This window comes from Pinus tabuliformis, chromosome J (assembly GCF_031772625.1).
Source record: "Pinus tabuliformis cultivar Carrire ecotype Pingquan chromosome J, CPIR1, whole genome shotgun sequence".
Classification (NCBI taxonomy): domain Eukaryota; kingdom Viridiplantae; phylum Streptophyta; class Pinopsida; order Pinales; family Pinaceae; genus Pinus; species Pinus tabuliformis.
Window position 1 is genome coordinate 1,394,346,846 of NC_142295.1, and position 18,678 is coordinate 1,394,365,523.

An 18,678-nucleotide genomic window follows, 5' to 3' on the forward strand; every position below is an offset into this window, starting at 1 on the left:
ACAAAATCTGTAAGCTCTGAGAAATTCTCTTGGTGTAGAGAGACAATGGGAATTTCAGGGCTGGAAAAATGACTAAGCTCTCTTGTGGCCCCCTGTGGAAAGAAAACAACAAGTGGGAGAATGTTGGGTTGTGTTATATTCTTTCCACGTAGTTAACAGGGGGTTTGAGGGGCACCCGTAACCCCACTTTATGGGGTCTATTGGCTTGGAAAATTTTTGTTTTGGACCCTATGTTAGGTTTGGCAGACCCACCTATGGTTTTGTGCATGATTTTCGCACATGTTTTTTGGACGCGATGGTTTTTCAGTCCATGGTATTGGATGTGATGGTTTTCGGTCCATGGTATTGGATGCTTCGGCATGTATAAATATGTATTATGACATTGAAAGGAGAATAATGAAAAATCAAGCTAGTAGTCCCAGTTTTGGGATCTAGGGGAAAATATCTATGTATATGTGTTTTATGTGTTCTTCTCTCGCATTATTTATTTTCTCTGTTTTAGAATTCGTATGCAGGTAATTTCTGTATGGGGTTAAAACCTACAATTGTGGCACACTAGTACCCAATAGTGTCAATTGATTTCCATGAGCATGCTATGATCGGTATGATGGTTTTGAGGTTGATATATTCCTAGGCATTTTGACCTTCTGATGAGAGGAAACCTTACTAAGGGAGGGGTCGGCCGAGGGACTATGTAGTAGAGAAGGGAATGCCCGTGGAACTTGGAAAGTGTGTGACTACATGGAAAGGGGTGACTAGATTACCTGAGGTACTATGTAGAAAAGAAGGGAAGGCCGAGGGATGGACTATTTTGGTTATTATCATTTCCAGATGGAATCAGAGGCACATTCAGAGTGTGCCCTAGAACAATGAGCCACTAAGTTTTCACTAAGAGGGAAAGTATCATTGGATTGTAGCGTTAGAAATTGGATGTATCTTTGATTTTGGTAACAAATTCTGGACTTCCTCGGAAGGAGGTGAACCCTGGTACTACTTTTCAGAGTGGAGGTGTGAACCATGGATTCCCTTATTGCTAATACAGGCATCATATCCTTTTATTTGGTGGTTGAAAAAATGTGCATATGTATATATGTGTATATTATTATAAATATTGTATCGAGCTGAATTTATAAAGCTCCATAAACAGTATGATTATTTGTTGGTTGAAGAAAATGTGTATGGGTATATGTGGTTTTTATTATAACGACCATAATGAGTTGTGTTATAAATATCCAATAAGTGGTATGTTTGTCATGATTAATCATGGTTTCAACAATGGTTATTGTAAATACTGCAATGAGCTATGTAATAAAGCTCCATGGGTAGTATGTTTTTATTTTTAGCGGTCTTGCTGGTTTTATGTGTCATTGAACACTGAGGACGGTGTTCCTCCAAGAGATAGGGTTTTGTAACACCCCTGGTTAAAATATCCGTGTAAAAAAAATATAAGACCAAGGTCACAGGACATGTATTCCAAGCTCAATGTTGGGAAAAAAATCCTAGTGGGTGTTCATTTAAGTTATTCTAGCTAAAGGAAATTGGCAAAGGCAATGGAAAAAGCTTTGAAAAGGAAAAGTGGCATTATTTGGAATTTATTTATGAAAATAATGGAAATTAGGAGAAAAGGAAGGTGAAAGGTCACAAGTTGCATGTAATGAGGAAAATGAAGGAAAAATAATGGAAATTGAAGAAAATAGAGGCCTCAATGATAAAATGGCTTCTGAGGATCAGTTCATGGCTTTTTATTAGTGTTAGCTTTTTGTCACTTAATTCTTGGAGCTCTCTAATCTAATCTCTCTCTATCTCATACTCTAGGAAACTTAGAGTCCTCTTGGAGCACTCTTAGAGGAGTGTGGCATACTTGGGATTTGGGGAAAGAATGAAAAGGAAGAGTAATAAAGTGTAATAGGACATCAGGATGATAATCTACAATGGGTTTTTCTTGTAGGTAAGGAGTTGTATGTATGTTTTCCTTGTTAGTTTTGGCATGCATGCCACATGCATGTGGTTTTTTGTTCATGATATATCATTGGCATGGATGATTACCTAGATTGATGGTAGATCTACCTATCCTTTCCATTTATTGGATAGCAATGATGTTGTGGGTTTCTTTCCTTTCATTTTCTGGTTGGTTCTCATTTTCCTTATGGTTGTGGGTCGAGTTACTAGTTCCTCAAAGCCTTGGTTGGACAAACCTTATGGAAGCCCTATACTAGTCTCGGAATCCTTCGTTTGAAAAACAATATGGAATCCCTTGGTAGGTTGAGTGACTAGCCTTGGAAGCCCTGTTGGATAAACACTTTGGAAGCCTGACAACAGTTGTGGGTTTAGTTACTAGTCCTAAAACCCTGGTTGGAACAAATTCTCTGGAGTCCTAGATAGCTTTGGTAGAGACCAATCTAGTGATGGTTGGTGATTTCCGACCATGAGGTGGAATCACTGGTTGAGGGTTGAAGTGGTTTGGCCTCTAGAAGCCTTGGTTTGGTTTTTATGGTTTTGTTCCATAAGATCCCACATTCATGCTTGGAATATGGCACGAGAGTGATTAGCTAAAAGAAATATTTTGTTCAGCCAATATATGGTTAGGTGGTATGTGAAAGTCCTAGACCTAGTTACATTTTGCATAGGTTAATAAAAGATCCTTTCCTCATACATTTTATGTGTAAATATACTTATTCACATGTGGTTTATATGGCGGTCATAGCTTTGTTATTTACGTTCAATATATGTTGCTATGAGGATGTTATATGACGGTCTAGACATATGGATTTCATCATGTTGTGATTATAAAATGAATGAATAATGAATATATGACCTAATAGATGATAATGCGTTATTTTTATAGGGAATCAATTCTTCCTTATGAATCTCAGATAACTATGAAACCCTTATGCTTAGATCTGTTGTTATGACCTGTAGATTAAACATTTGTGACATGTTTGATGAAAATTTTGTCATGGCTAGTAGCAGTCTAGTCAATTCATTGATTAAATATTTGCATTCCTAATATTGTCTCAATGTTATTTATCATTTATAAATTTTTCATGAAGTTATGGGCAGTGGCCCGAGTCTCGGCCTTGAAAAAGTGGCTCAAAATCTAGGGTCGTTGGCTTAGAACTAGTTGAAAATGTGCACAGTTGCCTGTATGCCCTGCTATGGGAGTGACTCGATGGTCCCAATCACATGCATGCCTTGTCATGGGAGCGACTAAGGCTCTAGGGTAGTGAAAAAGAAAGTTTCCTTAGGGGTTGGTCACCTGGATGGGTTGGTTGGATGCTAAAGGTTCTATAGCATGTGTCGAAGGTCATAATGATTTTATTTTGTGGGTTCCACTCCCTTAACTTTACATGAGGAGTTGAGTCACATCATAGTAGCCTCTTGTCACACTTTTACCCTGTAAGACTGGTTAATTTGGGTAAATGTGGCAGGAGGGTGTTACAACTTTCTAGGGCATAGGAGAAACAAGCAAAGGTTAATGTAGTGATCCTTTAAAGTTTGTCAGATATGTAGAGATATGGATCACTTAGGATTAGTCATGGATAGGAGGAAAGGACCAATGTGGCATATGAAAACATGTCTCAGTTGGGATACAAGTTTGATAGGGATGATACAATAAGAGATGGTAGGTTCTTGCATACACCTGACAAGAGGGGTAATGACCATGGATTTAATTGTAGTTTTGGTTTAGAGAGATAACATCATCATCACCGTCACCATTTGTGTAGGAGGAGTGAGAATCATAATTTTACAGAGGAGTTAAAGAAAGAAAAGCCTCCTACATTTGATGGAGAGATGAACAAGTCACATGATGCAGAAGATTAGTTGCTTGGGATCAATAAGTTCGTGATTAATCATAGAATATGAAATCGAAGATAAATGCTTTTAGTCTTAGAGGAAAAGAGGACATTTTCTATGCATATGTGAATAATTTCATAAGAATTTGGGAAGAGGAGCTGACTTGGAACGAGGTTGAGAGAATTTTTTAGGAAGAAGTATCTATCTGAGAGATACTATGATGACATGGCAAAGGAGTTCTATGAGTTGAAGATGGAATATATGACAAATGAGGAGTATCTTAGAAGATTCTTGGAGTTGTTGAGGTATGTGCCTTACCTTAACGAGGAGAAGGTAAAGATTAAGAGATTCATATGTGGTTTTTTTGTATCATTCAAAGACATGATTGAGTTTGATGAGCCTAGATCACCGGAGGGAGCCATGGGAAAGTTGCAATATTGTTATGTGAAATCAAGTCGTAGACCTAAGACAAAGTAAGATTTGAAAGGTAATGAGAAGAATAATGGAAAGTGGGCTAAGAAGAGAGGAAAACCACAAGATGCAAATGACAAGGAGAATGCAGTGACACACAAGAGGTTCAATGCAACTGATAGAGGATGGGTATTTTAGTCTGAGGAGAAGAAAAAGGGTGATGGAAGGAATCCTTTACAATGTTGGAATTGTGGCAAGGACCATCACAAGAGAGATTATCCACAACACTAGTGGGGTAGACCACAAATTTACAGTGTTGAGGAGGCATAAACAATTGGGGATGTTGCACAAAGTATTCCCTGGATTTATGCAGCATTAGATAATAGGCACATTGATCATTGGGCATCTATTATTGAGATGGATGGCAATATTTGTGATCAAGTTGCTTCTATTTTGATTGAACCTCGATATAACTATAGTTATATCATTCCCAACCTAATGGATGAATGTGTTTCCAATAAAAAATTACATACATAGTATTGGTTAGTGGAGTTGGCTACATATACTCTTACACAATAATTTGTCACCGACCCCGCATTCCCTGATCCCAGACACTGCCAGTCCATATTACTGACATCTATTCAGTGTCATGTTCCTAATAATGTGTCAATACCTCCCTTGTAATCTCAGGAAGAATGTCTCAGTTCATTATCCCTGAAGAAAACTCTTTTTTACCTACGTTTCTGAGTCGTCGCAAGTTAGTAGTTGTCCCATAGCAACGCTGGTCTAGTTTTCACTAGCCCTAACGAAGTCGTCGCTCTGTCCTTGTGCTGCACCCGTGATGAGCTACTTTTGGCAAGCTTTTTAAACAACTCATCCAAGCTTCAAGATGAAACTGCTTCATGGGCAGTCCTAAGGTTGGTTGTTGGGTTAGATGAGCTTGCCTCTCTCCTTTCAGATAGTTGTTCCACCTTTTGTGCAACCTCCCTAAAGGATAAGTTCCTCCTCCCATCTCTTATGGAAGCTCACCCTCCTATAAATGCCTCCTCCATGACTGAGATCAGTTATCTTTGATGTAACTTGATGATAGCTAGGTGTAATTTGGTAGTTTCAGGATTCTAAGAGAGGAGCAGAGGTAGAGAGTGTTATTAGAGTGTGTAAGTAGCCTCACATGTAATTTGGTTTGAGAGATGTTTAAGTAGATTTGGCTTGAGAACTTTCTAGCATTAACCTTTTGGACGAAAGAGAGAGTCATTTGTTCCCTTGGGAGATGATTCACAAGTGAATGTCTATGGAGACATGCCAATAGGACCCTTCGAGGAGACTTACGATGTCAAGGCTCAGTTGTAAGTTTTACCTTGATTTATATTAATACAAATCAATAGCTTGTTTCCTATATCGTATGTTGAATTTTATGTCGATAGCTTGAAGTTCTTTGACTCTACATGTAGATTGTTTTGTCGTCTTCTATTGCATTTGTGGCATTTTTCTACATGTTGTTTTCAGGTACAAGTGATTAGAAGAACAAGAGCTAGAGTGACACGATGAGGACTTCATCGAACGACGATCTGACGGTAGGCCTTCATAACACCATATTTCTAAATAAATTTGCTTTGGTATTGTCTTTATGGTGACTAGACCCGCTCTAGGTCACCACAAAGACAATACCAAAGAAAATTTCTTAAGAAAGTTGGTGTTATGACGGCCTACCTTCAGATTGCCGTTCGATGAAGTCCTCATTGTGTCGCTCCAGCTCTTGTTCTTCTAATCACTTGTACTTAAAAAAAAACTTGTAGAGAAACACCACAAACACAATAGAAAATGACCAACCAATCTACTTGAACAGTCAAGGAACTTCAAGATATCGACATACAATTCAACATACGATATAGGAAACAAGCTGTTGATTTGTATTAATATAAATCAAGGTAAAACTTACAACCAAGCCTTGATGTCGTAAGTCTCCTCGAAGGGTCTTTTCGGTACGTCTCTGTAGGCATTCACTTGTGAATCATCTCCCAAGAGAAAAAATGACTCTCTCTTTTGTCCAAAAGGTTAATGCTAGAAGTTATCAAGCCAATTCTACTCAAACATCTCTCAAGCCAAATTACATGTTAGGCTACTTCCACACTCTAATAACACTCTCTACCTCTACTCCTCTCCTAGAATCTTGAAAATACCAGATTACATCTAGCTATCATCAAGTTACATCCAAGCTAGTTGTTCTCAGTCATGGAGGAGGCATTTATAGGAGGGAGATTTTCCATAAGAGATGGGAGGAGGAACTTATCCATTAGGGAGGTTGCACAAAAGGTGGAAAAACTATCCCAAAGAAGAGAGGCGAGCTCATTTGATCCAACAACCATCCCTAGGACTGCCCACGAAGGAGTTTCATCTCGAAGCTTCGGCGAGTTGTTTAAAATACATGCCAAAAGTAGCTCGTCGCTGGTGCAACACAAGGACAGAGCGATGAATTCGCTAGGGCTAGTGCAAACTTCACCATCTTCATGAGTGGGACAACTACTGACCTGCAATGACCTAGAAACTTAGATAAAAAAGAGTCTGCTTCAAGGATACTGAATTGAGAAATTCTTCCTGAGATTACAAGGAAGTATTGACACATAATTGGCAACATGACATAGAATAGATGTCAGTAATATGGGCCGACAATGTCTAGGATCAGGGAAAGTATGGTTGGTGAAAAATTATTGTGTAACATGTACTAAGAAAAGAGTTCGTCATTAGGTAAGATCTTATGCATTTGAGTTGAAAAACATGTCTGTATCAATGCATCTAAATGTGCTTCCGTTGGGATCATACAATATACTATTGGGTATGGACTGGCTATACATTCTTTGGACTAAGGTGGAATTCTATGATAAGGCTATTGAGTGCTTGGATGAATTGAGAAAAAAAAAATATTGTAGGGTAATAAGAAGGTGATATCAGTTAGAATGGTTACAATTATGTAGGAAAAGCATATTCACAAGAAATGGTGTGTCTTGTTCACAGTGCATATTTACAAGGATAAAGGTAAGGATTTTGAGGATGTAGAAGTATTGAAGAGGTATTTGGTTTTGGATTAGTTTGAGAATGCATTTCCATCATGGATTTTAGAGTTACCACCTCATAGGGAAGCTTATTTTTCTATTGAGTTGATGCCAAGAGCAACACCCACATCGAAGGCACCATATAGGATGAGCACTCCAGAGTTAGTGGAACTAAAGTTGCAGTTGAATGAAATGCTTGACAAGGGATACGTTAGGCCAAGTATGATTCCTTGTAATGCACCAATGTTGTTTGTGAAGAATAAGGATGGTACTCTCAGGTTATGCATCAATTGCAGACAGTTGAACAAGGTGATAATTAAGAAAAGGTACCATTTTCTAAGGTAATATGACTCGTTTGATCAGTTGAAGGGAGAAATAATGTTCTCAAAGATTGACTTGAGATTAAGGTATCATTAGGTACACATCAAAGAAGAGGACATTTACAAGATTTCCTTCATGACCAGGTATGGGAATTATGAGTTTGTAGTAGTTCCTTTTGGTTTGACTAATGGTCCATCTACTTTTATGTGTTTAATGAATAGCATGTTGTGTCCTTATCTGGACAAGTTTATGATTGTATTAATTGATGACAAATTGATATATTCTAATAATAAGGAAGAGAGTTCTAAACACATAGTAGAAGTGTTAAAATTTATAAGAGAGCATCAGTTGTATGCCAAACTTGGTAAATGCAGTTTCTTTCAGATATTGATTCATTATTTGTGGCATGTGGTTTTCAAGGAAGGTATAACGGTGGATCTGTAAAACATCAGAGATATCATGGAATGGTCAAATCCTGAGAATGTGGATGAGTTCAAATCATTCATGGGATTATTAATTTATTACAGGTGATTCATCAAGAACTTTACATCGATTGCTTATCATATTACATCATTGTAGAGAAAAGGAAAGAAATTTGAAAGGACCGAGGAATGTGTAGCGAGTTTTGACTAGTTGAAGTAGTTGCTTACAAACGCTTCAGTCCTACATATTACAGATTGAGATAAAGGGTTTGTGGTATGTATAGATGCTTGGAAAATAGGACTTGGTATAGATTTGATGTAGGAAGGATAGGTAGTAAGGTATGAGTCCAGGAAATTTAATGAACATGAGCAGAACTACATGACACCTGAGCTTGAGTTGGCAATGATCATTCATTCATTGAAGATGTGGATACACTATCTTCTTAGTAGGAGGTTCATCTTGATGAGTGATCATAATTTATTTAGATACTTATTTTACCAACCTAATCTAAATTCCCAGCAAGCTAGGTGGCTGGCTATGCTTAGTGAGTTGCACTTCAAGATTAGGTACATTAAGGGAAAATAGAATAGGTTTGTAGATGCTCTCAGCAGAAGAGTATAGGTAAATCACATAGTAGCTATGAGTTCATATGGCACAAATTTATATGATCAGATCTTCCAAGAAGGACAACAAGATGATAGGTACCAAAACTTAAACATAGGTTACATCAATAGGGTAGAGGTGAACAAGATGTGTACTATCATCTCACGGTATATGGTGTGGTTAGATTTAGGGACATGATCTATGTGCCGAGAAAAAGTGAGCTCAAGAATCTTAACTTGCGGGAATTCCATGTTATGCTATATTCAAGTCACCCTGTATATCGGAAGACATTTACAACAATTAAGAGGTTTTACCATTGGCTTAAAATGAAGAAAGAGGTGGCAGGGTTTGTTGTGAGGTGTTTTGATTTTCAATAGCTAAAAGTAGAGTGCAAGCATATAGGTAGTTTATTGCAGCGGATTCTGATTCTAGAGTGGAAATGCGAAGTCATCTCCATGGATTACATTATAGGTTTTGCAAAGACATTGAAGCAACATGATTCTATAATGGTTGTGGTTGATAGGTTAAGTAAGGTAGCTAACTTCATTCTAGTGTATGTTTCATTTAGTGACATAGCCTATTTCTTCATCACAAAGATAGTGAGGTTACATGGTATTCCTAGGAAGATTGTTTCAAACAGAGATGCCAAGTTCTCTTCTTGGTTTTGGAAAGAGTTCTTTTCAGGTTTGTGTACAAAGTTGGCTTTGAACACAACTTTATCATCCACAGATACATGGAAAAATAGAGAGGATAAATAGGATTCTCGAGGACATGTTGAGAATGTATGTCATGCATCAACAACAGAAGTTGGAAGAGTATCCTCCACTGGTGGAGTTTGTGTAAAACAATTGGTATTAGGAATGTGCTAAGTTGAGTCTGTTTGAGGCACTTTATGGGTGGAGTTGCAATACTCCTATCAGTTGGAGTGATCCAGTCAATAGGGTATTCATTGGACTGGACATGTTGGAAAATATGGAACAGGAAATATAGGTTATCAAGAAGAACCTGAAGGTAGCAGAGGATAGGAAGAAGAGCTATGCAAATAAATAAAGGGTATTTAGTGAGTTTCAGGTTGGGGGAAAAGTGTACTTGCGCGTCAAACCCAAGAAGAGTTCCTTGAGGATTGGATCATATGCCAAGATGGTACGTCGATATTTCAAGACTTTCAAGATCCTTCGGAGGATTGGACTAGTGGCCTATCGACTTAAACTAACTCCGACAATGAAAGTCCATGACATTTTCCATGTGTCATTTCTCAAGAAGTATGTGAAAGATGTTGGTGAGGTGATTGGTTGGTCTGTATTGTAGGTGGAGCCAAAAGGAGAATTGCAGTTGGAAATGCATTTCATTTTGGAGTGAAGTATGCTCATGCTATGGAATCAGGAAATCAAGAAAGTTAAAGTGCAGTGGAAGCACTTTGGGCCTAATGAAGATACATGGCAGATGGTTGATCAGATGTTGGATATGTATCCTTCTCCATTCGTTCGTTCAATGGATGCATTTTGATATATGCTTTTATGTTCTGTTTTGGTTATTTCTATATGTGAATATGTATGTAAATATCACATCGATTTATGTTATAAAGCTCCAATAAGCGATATGGTGTTCATGTTATGTTGGTTGTGTCTTCACTAGATGGATATGATGTAAATGTTGTATCGAGCTATGTTATGAAGCTCCATGGGAAGCATGTGTTTTGTTTGATTATAAGTTTCATTGAACACTGAGGATGATGTTCCCCCTATAGTTTTTAGCCTTGTACAGAAATTACCAACATACGAATTCTAAAACAAAAAATGAACAATGACGAGAGCATAAAACATAAAACATATATACACAGAGATTTCCGTTGGATCCCAAAACTGGGACTACTAGATTGATTTTTCATTATGTTCCTTTCAATGTTACAATACATATATATACATGCTGAAGCATCCATAAACTTCAATCCATTAACCCTGGATTAGAACATAATCATAGTTACCATGACCAAATCTACAAAATACTATGGAAAACAAACTATCATGCACAAAACCATGTGCGGAATCCATGCACAAACCATGTGTAGGTATGCCCACCTAATATAGGCTCCCAAAAAAATTTCACGGGGTGCTGCCCCTAACCCCATGCATGGGCGCTACCTCGACCCTGCATACCCCCTGACAAGGGGAGCAACGCCCTCCCATGTGACCTCGACAGTGCCCTACAAAACGTATAGGGGGGGCCTTCTGCCCCCCCGCCCCACCTCCCCCATGAACCCCCTACACGTGGAAATAATATAACATAACCCAACATTCTTCCACTTGTTGTTTTCCTTCCACAGGGGCCCACAAGAGAGCTTAGTCATTGATCCAACCTCGTAAAGCCCATTGTTTCTCTACACCAAGGGAACTTCTTAGTTCTCTCATAATTTTTCAATGCATCTATAGTATTATTGAAATTGTTCACCTTTACCAGCTGATGATCCTCAATATTGCAACAAGAATGCTATAACTCCCAAGGCTATCGACTTTTAATTCCGAACCTGGGGTCCATACAAACTTAAGAGGTATCGACACTATATGTGCAACATACAATGTGTACTTCCTTTTCTGTCATGAGATAAAAGAAATGATGCCTATTTTCAAGAATGAAATACTCAATTAAAAAATGCTTGTAAAGTAACATGAAATCATCTATCTACTTATTAACACACTTTGCTTACAAAAGAACACTATTTTAACACTATTTTTCACATGTGATGTTTTAACTAATCTAAGCATGAAATATGATCTAGAGAGTACTAACTGCTATGTGCATGTGTAAATATAAAAGCGCTCTTTTTTTTTTATCTTTTTTCTTTATAAATCCAAATGCTAATATTTCCTTGATCTTTGCCAGGGGAGATAGGTATGGAGGAAGATGGGTACAATGATTTTGATGGCTTGGAGGTCAAGTAGGGGCCTAATCCTAGCTTCAATGATGATTTTTCTCAATTTGGGCTCAAAACAAGCTACTACAAGATTTCCTACAACATGTACTAGTTCGCCTAGAGGATCTCCTAGTTCTCTTGTAGGATCCCCTTTTTTACTACATGAGGTTACAAATTTACTATACGAAAATATAATTCATCGAATGACCAAGAAAATCAAATCCAAATTGGATGGGACAAATTTTTTTATTGACTAGGATGCCTTAGGTCCCCATTCCAAGTGGAATCACGCAAAAAGACCTTTGTTAAACCATGGTAAAAAATAGTAGAAAATTATCAGACGAAAATCTAGAAATTCGAGAACTAGTGAGCTAGTAAATATATAAAATTCCTAACCTAATCAAGTGCAAATTTTCAATGGGGTAACTTTTTTTATGAGCTAGAATTTTCTTTTGATATAATGCAAGTGGAACCAAATCAATTGAAGCTCATTAGCATGCTATAAAAATTAGTAGAAATTTACTGTTCTTTGCCACAAAGGAGTTCCAGAAATCTAGATTTGGGTATAAGAAAGATAAACTAAGTAGCTCAATGATTACTATTATGTTCCAAAGATTTTCTAAGGATTAAATGATGCTTTTGATCCTTAAAAATAAGTTACATCACCCATTTAACCCAATCCTACAACAAGAAATCATTAATACTAAATGCAGAAATGGAAAGAAATAAAAACAAGAGATGCATTTGAATAAGAAGTGAAAAGAAGGAAAGGAAATGATAAAAAAGGGATCTAGGGCTCCTGGGATGGCTGAGCCCAAGGAATATCAGAGACTTGTGGAGGAGAACAAGATTTAGGAGTTGAACATTACTCCAATCTTCATTATTTTCATCAATACAATTACATCCCTGCAAGAAAATAGAATGGAGCTTCCGAAATACGAGTTCTCTCCACAAGAAGACTAAAAAAATCTATTCCAAGAGGAAAATTTGACTTGGTACTTATAAAAAATGATTAGAAATCATTCCCCATGAATGGTGGAAGCTTTCCCCACAAAAATCCCTTGATTAGTGGATCTAGTTCCCAATACTAGGAATCTGCATTAAATGGCAGGGAACAAATTCCTAGATTTTCTCAATCATTGGAGTTCCACAATCTGTGCCATAATTCCATAATATCTTGTTGATTTATTATTTAATAGTGATCCTCCTTTAGTAGGGAGAAAGTCCCTAAATTATCTCCTCCTCCAAATCTTCATAATTTGTCCAATATTCTCATATATTTCCATAAAAATAAATAATATTAGGCACAAATATGCAATTATTCATACACCTTCCTAATGAATATATTATATTTAAAAATACATTATCTAATGCAAAAAGAGAGGTTTAATGTGTTGAAGGATGGTCATAGGCCTTAATTTATGTTTAATTTAGAGGCATGGGCCTTAATTTATGTCTAATTTAGAGGCCCATCACCAACAACACCTTTTTTTCTTCAACCATATCCCTCAAAAAGTGATACTAAACATTCAATGTGATTTTTCTTTGAATGATAAGAAGGGTTCTTTGCCAGGAAAATTGCACTTTGGCTATCACATTCTATCCTTTTATCTTACTATACTAACCCCATACTTGAACACAATCTCTATAACCAATCTTCTTCCTTGCTTGCATGAGTGGCTACCATGTATTCTACCTCTGTAGTTGCAACTTTCACTATAGATTATCTCTTACTCATCCAAGTGACTACACCTCCAAATAGGTTAAACAGATACCCACTTGTATATCTTCTCTGATCCAGATCTCCAGCCTAGTCTACATCAACAAAGACATGGATGTCCAAAACTCTGTCGAATCTTGGTCTTCCTTGGAAGCACAAACCATAATAACTAGTGCCATGCAAATACCTAAAACTCCACTTCACTGTTGTCCAATGCTCCTTCATTGATTTTGGCATAAAATTGCTCAATAGTCCCACTGCATGTGCAATATCTAGTCTTATACATATGATTTCATACATCAGGCTACCGAATCCACTTGCATATGGAACACAGGACACACCCTCTTCCTCTTCTTATGTCTTGGGACACACTTTAGTAGATAACTTTACACCTAGAGGAATAGGAACCTTCACCAGTTTACTATCTTTCATATTAAACCTTTGCAATATTCTCTCGACATACTTCCTCTGGTTTAACCAAAGCTTCCTCTTTGCCTGATCTCATTTAATTTCCATGCCCAAAATTTAGTTTGCATCACCAAGGTCTTTCATGTCGACTTTGAACAAAAATTGGGTCTTCAAATCCTGGATAATTTATTTGTCATTTCCAACCAGCAACATATGATCCAAATACGAGACTAGATAAATAACACGGTCACCAATTAATTTAAAATACACATAGTGATCTACTTTTCTTTTGGTGAAGCCAAGTCCCTGTATAAATGTATCAAACTTATGATACCACATCCTTAGTGACTATCTTAACCCATACAAATACTTTTTTAGCTTGCATATCGGTTCTTTCTTACCCTTCACTATAAAGCCTTCAGGTTGCTTCATGTAGATCTCCTCTTCCAAATCCCCATGAAGAAATCTTGTCTTCACATCCATATGATCTGCCTCAAAATCAAGAGTAACAGTATTAGATAAAAGTAATATAATAGAAGATACCTTGGCAACAGGAGAAGAAATATCACCAAAATCAATTCCTGGAACCTGGGAATAATGTTTTTCTACCAACCAAGCTTTGTATTTCTCCACGTTCCCTTCTACATTCATCTTCTTCTTGAACAACACTATCAATGGGTTTCCTTCCAGACAGAAACTCCACCAGATCTCAAGCCTAATTTTTGTACAAAGATTCCATTCCATCAAATATGGCCTCTTTCCAGATTTTGACATCCTCTGAATCTATTTCTTCTGTCACAATTTTGGGATCATCGTCAGTAATAGATAAAGAAAAATTTGAACAAAAAGTAGATGGACTATACCTTTCTAGCTGCCTCCTTTCTTGAATTGGTCTTCTCACAGCTAGATTTTGTGGCTCTTCATATTCTTATTCCTCTTCAGCGATAGAGTTTGATTCTTCCTCCTTTAGCTCAATATATCTCTTCTTAGGTTCCTTTGTAGGAATTCATGTTTAATAACATCTTTCACCTCTCTAAACACCACATCTCGGTTGTACACAATCTTCCTTGTTTATGGGTTCCAAAGTTTATAACCTTTTAAACAATCCTTATTCCCAATAAAGATGCACTTTTTAGATTTACTATCCTACTTTTTCCTTTTCTCCTTTGGAACATGTACATATCCATCGCATCCAAATACCCTTAGATGTGAAAGAGAAGGTTTTGTTACTAGTGCATACCTCTTGTGGAGGCTTATCCTCCAACGTTGATGAAGGTGATACGTTAACCAACTAACATTCAGTCTCCACTGACTCTACCCAAAATTCATGTCCTAACCCGACACCACTAAACATGATTCTTGCCCTTTCTGTCAATGTCTTGTTTATTCTATCTGCAACTCCATTTTACTTAGGTGTGTATCAAGCAGTCTTCTACCATGCTATACCACACTTCTTACAGACTCTTCAAATTCCTTCTTGCAAAAATCTTCACCGTTATATGTCCTCAGCACCTTTATATTCTTATTTGTCTGGTTTTCCACCAGAGCCTTAAATTCATTAAACCTGTCAAAGACTTCAGATTTCTTCTTGTGGAAATATATACATGTATTCCTTGAGAAGTCATCTATAAATGACACATAGTACACATACTTACCCAGTGATGGTACCGATGCAGGTCCAAACACATCACTGTGCATCAGCTCTAATATTCATTTCTCCCTCTTACCACCAAAGGGGAAACTCACCTGATCCAGCTTCCCATATACACAATTTTCATAGAAATCAAAATCCAGAGAGAAATTAGACATACCTTCTACCATACCATTACAAAAAGTATTTGAAGTCCCTTCTCTCCAATATGTCCAAGCCTTTGATGCCATAGCATCGTCTTTTCTCCAGAGACCACTAGATTTTCTTCTCTGCTTTCAGGAACCACAAAATTGTTGTACCCATCAATAAAAATTATACCTTGGATCTTGTACAGAGTTCCAATACGAACTCCCCGCATCAATACCATTACTCCCTAGACCATCATCCATCATCCAGCTTGCTTATAAAAATTAGATTTCTGGCCAATGAAGGAATATACAAAATACCTAGAAGTGTTCTAATCCTTCCACCTTACATCTTCAACTTTAATTTTCCATGACCAATGATTCTAGCCTTCCTTTCATCCCCTAATAAGACATCACCACCATCATATTTATCATACTCGTAGAACTACTCCCTATGGGTAATGAAATGAAAGGATGCACCAGAGTCAATCAACCATGCCTCATGATCTACATGTGTTCTTGAAGAAGAAGCCAAGTACACATCCCCACCTTCATCTGAGGTGGTTTTCTCCTCTACAGAAGGATAAACATTAGATCCCTTCCCTTTCTGAGGAGCTTTAGATGTATAGTCCCTTTTGAAGTTCCCTCCCTTTCCGCATTTCCAGCACACCTTTACAGGTTTCCCTGGAGATTTATATCTCCCATTCGAGGACTTATTTTTGTTTTTGTTATGGGACCGTCCTCATATAGACAAGGAATCACCATTCTGGCCCTCCATATTTTTCCGTCTCATCTCTTCCGATAGCAAGGATGAGATTATTTCATCAAACTGCAAGGCAGTTGCATTGCTACCCATTGCAACAACCAGACTATCCCATGAATATGGTAGAGAACACAACAAACTGATTCATTTATCTTCATATGAAATTTTAATATCAGTAGATAATAACTGGCTTACCACAATATTAAATGCATTCAGATGCTTTGTCACCAAGTCTCCATCATTCATCCTCAAGTTATACAACTTTTTCTTTAGGAATAGTTTATTCACCAAAGACTTAGATTGGTACAAAGTACATAACCTTTCCCATAAAGCCTTTGCCAAATCTTCCCCCCCAACACACAATCGTATTGTGCTACTTTCCTTCTGATCCAACTTCACCCAATCTTCAGCTAAAATTATTGTTGGTTTACTACCTAGATCTACCATGATCCACTCTTCTTTATGCACCAGTATATCATCCATCTTGAGTTTCCACAACTAAAAACTCTGAACATTAAATTTCTTGATCTATATCTTTCCACTGCTTGACATCTTCTTTCTCCACAAGAATCAATCCATCTCCCACTGAACAGGGTCTACGCCAAGCTCGAACAAAAAACACCTTAATAGCAAAGCCATCCCCTTGAAGCCAAAACAACTATGATACTAAATGTAGGTTTTAACCCCATACAGAAACGACCCACATACGAATTCTAAAATAAAAAATAAACAATGGCGAGAGCATAAAACATAAAACAGATATACACAAAGATTTTCCCCTGGATCCCAAAACTGGGACTACGATATTGATTTTTCATTATGTTCCTTTCAATGTCACAATACATATATATACATGCCGAATCATTCATAAACCCAAATCCATTAACCCTGGATTAGAACATAACTGTAGTTCCCTTGATCAGATCTACAAAATACCATTGATAGTAAACTATCATGCTCAAACCATGTGTGAAATCCATGCGCAAAACCATAGGTAGGTCCACCCATGTAATATAGAGTCCAAAAAAATCTTCCCAAGGCACTTCACAGGACCCCATGCAAGGGGACTACCACACCACTGCATACCAACCAATAGGGGGGCAGTTCCCCCCGCCCCCCGTGCCCCTGGTAGCCCTCAATGCAACGTGCACGGGGTTCTCTCGCCCCCTTACATGTGGGGTAGTCATGGAAAGAATATAACACAACCCAACACACCCAAGGGGGTGGGGTTTGTAACAACCACTGGTTGATTTCCTATGAAAATAGAAAAATAATAACCAAGGTCATGGGACACGTATTCAAAGATAAATGTTGTTAGGGTCCAACCGTAACCCCTTTATTTATGTAATAAGCCCAATGGGCCCAGTTAGAGCTATAGGTAGGTAGAAATTCAATAAAGTCTGCATTAATAATTGTAAGTGGTTGACCCGCATTAGATACAAGGGGTGAGAGTTATTTGTAAGTGGGCCATAGTTAATAAATAATGTGGTTACCCTGTGTTATGCAAGGGACCATTAGTAGTTAGGGTTTTGGATGTCATTTAGCTATAAATAGTCATAGTTATTAAGGGAAATATCATCGATTCCTATTGTAATCGAGCTCTTCTCTGCTAGATGTTTCCCCCTCAAAGAGGCAAGTGAACATTGAATCTATTTCGGAATAATAAAATACTTTCTAGTTTTTCTCATTTCATGTCATAATTCTATGTTATGGGCAATATTTCTTCGTATTTATGGTATTCTAGATTTTTCACAGGTCAAGAGCATAACAAGTGCTATCAGAGCACTTTCCAAGGCCAGTTGTACCTCCAATTTTTGCAGAATTATTTTTAGGCTAGATATGTGTTCCAACGTCTTTTAACCACGGGATTTGTCTTTGAGTGAATAAACCTGGAGATTTGGGGAGGCATGTAGGCAGGAACTACAAGAGGTAGTCAAGCTTGATGGACTCCCTTGTAACCCCTATGAGTACCCTTCAAGTAGTAGCGCAATAGACATAACCGCGCATGGAATGTACTTCCATGTACCCTCAAGTATATTGGAAGCCCCCTAGGCTCACCTGAAACCTAAACTTAGATAAGTCGTTGGCCGTCCTACTGCTATAGTACACTGAGAAAAACACTTGAGTAAATTACTAACACATACACTAGGGTTGCTGGGTAGTACGACTAAGTGTACGGTCAATCCTCCTTGGTTAGCACCTTGAAATATTGGGCCGAGTACTATTATTGGACCCGTGTGTATATCGTGATCTGTAGCACCTGAAACTCCTTTGTGACTGTAATTCCATTTTCTATCTGAAGATCATCCTCTACCTTATCTTCCAAATCAGATCCAATAGCTGGGGTTTTACTACTGTCGTACAACTCAAATTCAACAGTTGGGGTTTTTCATAGTTCATATTAGATTTTTTTTGCAGTGAGGATTTTGGACGCCATAGTCTAGATAATATTTTTGCACCACATTCTATAGGACCAAGACCTTGGGGTTCTATTGCT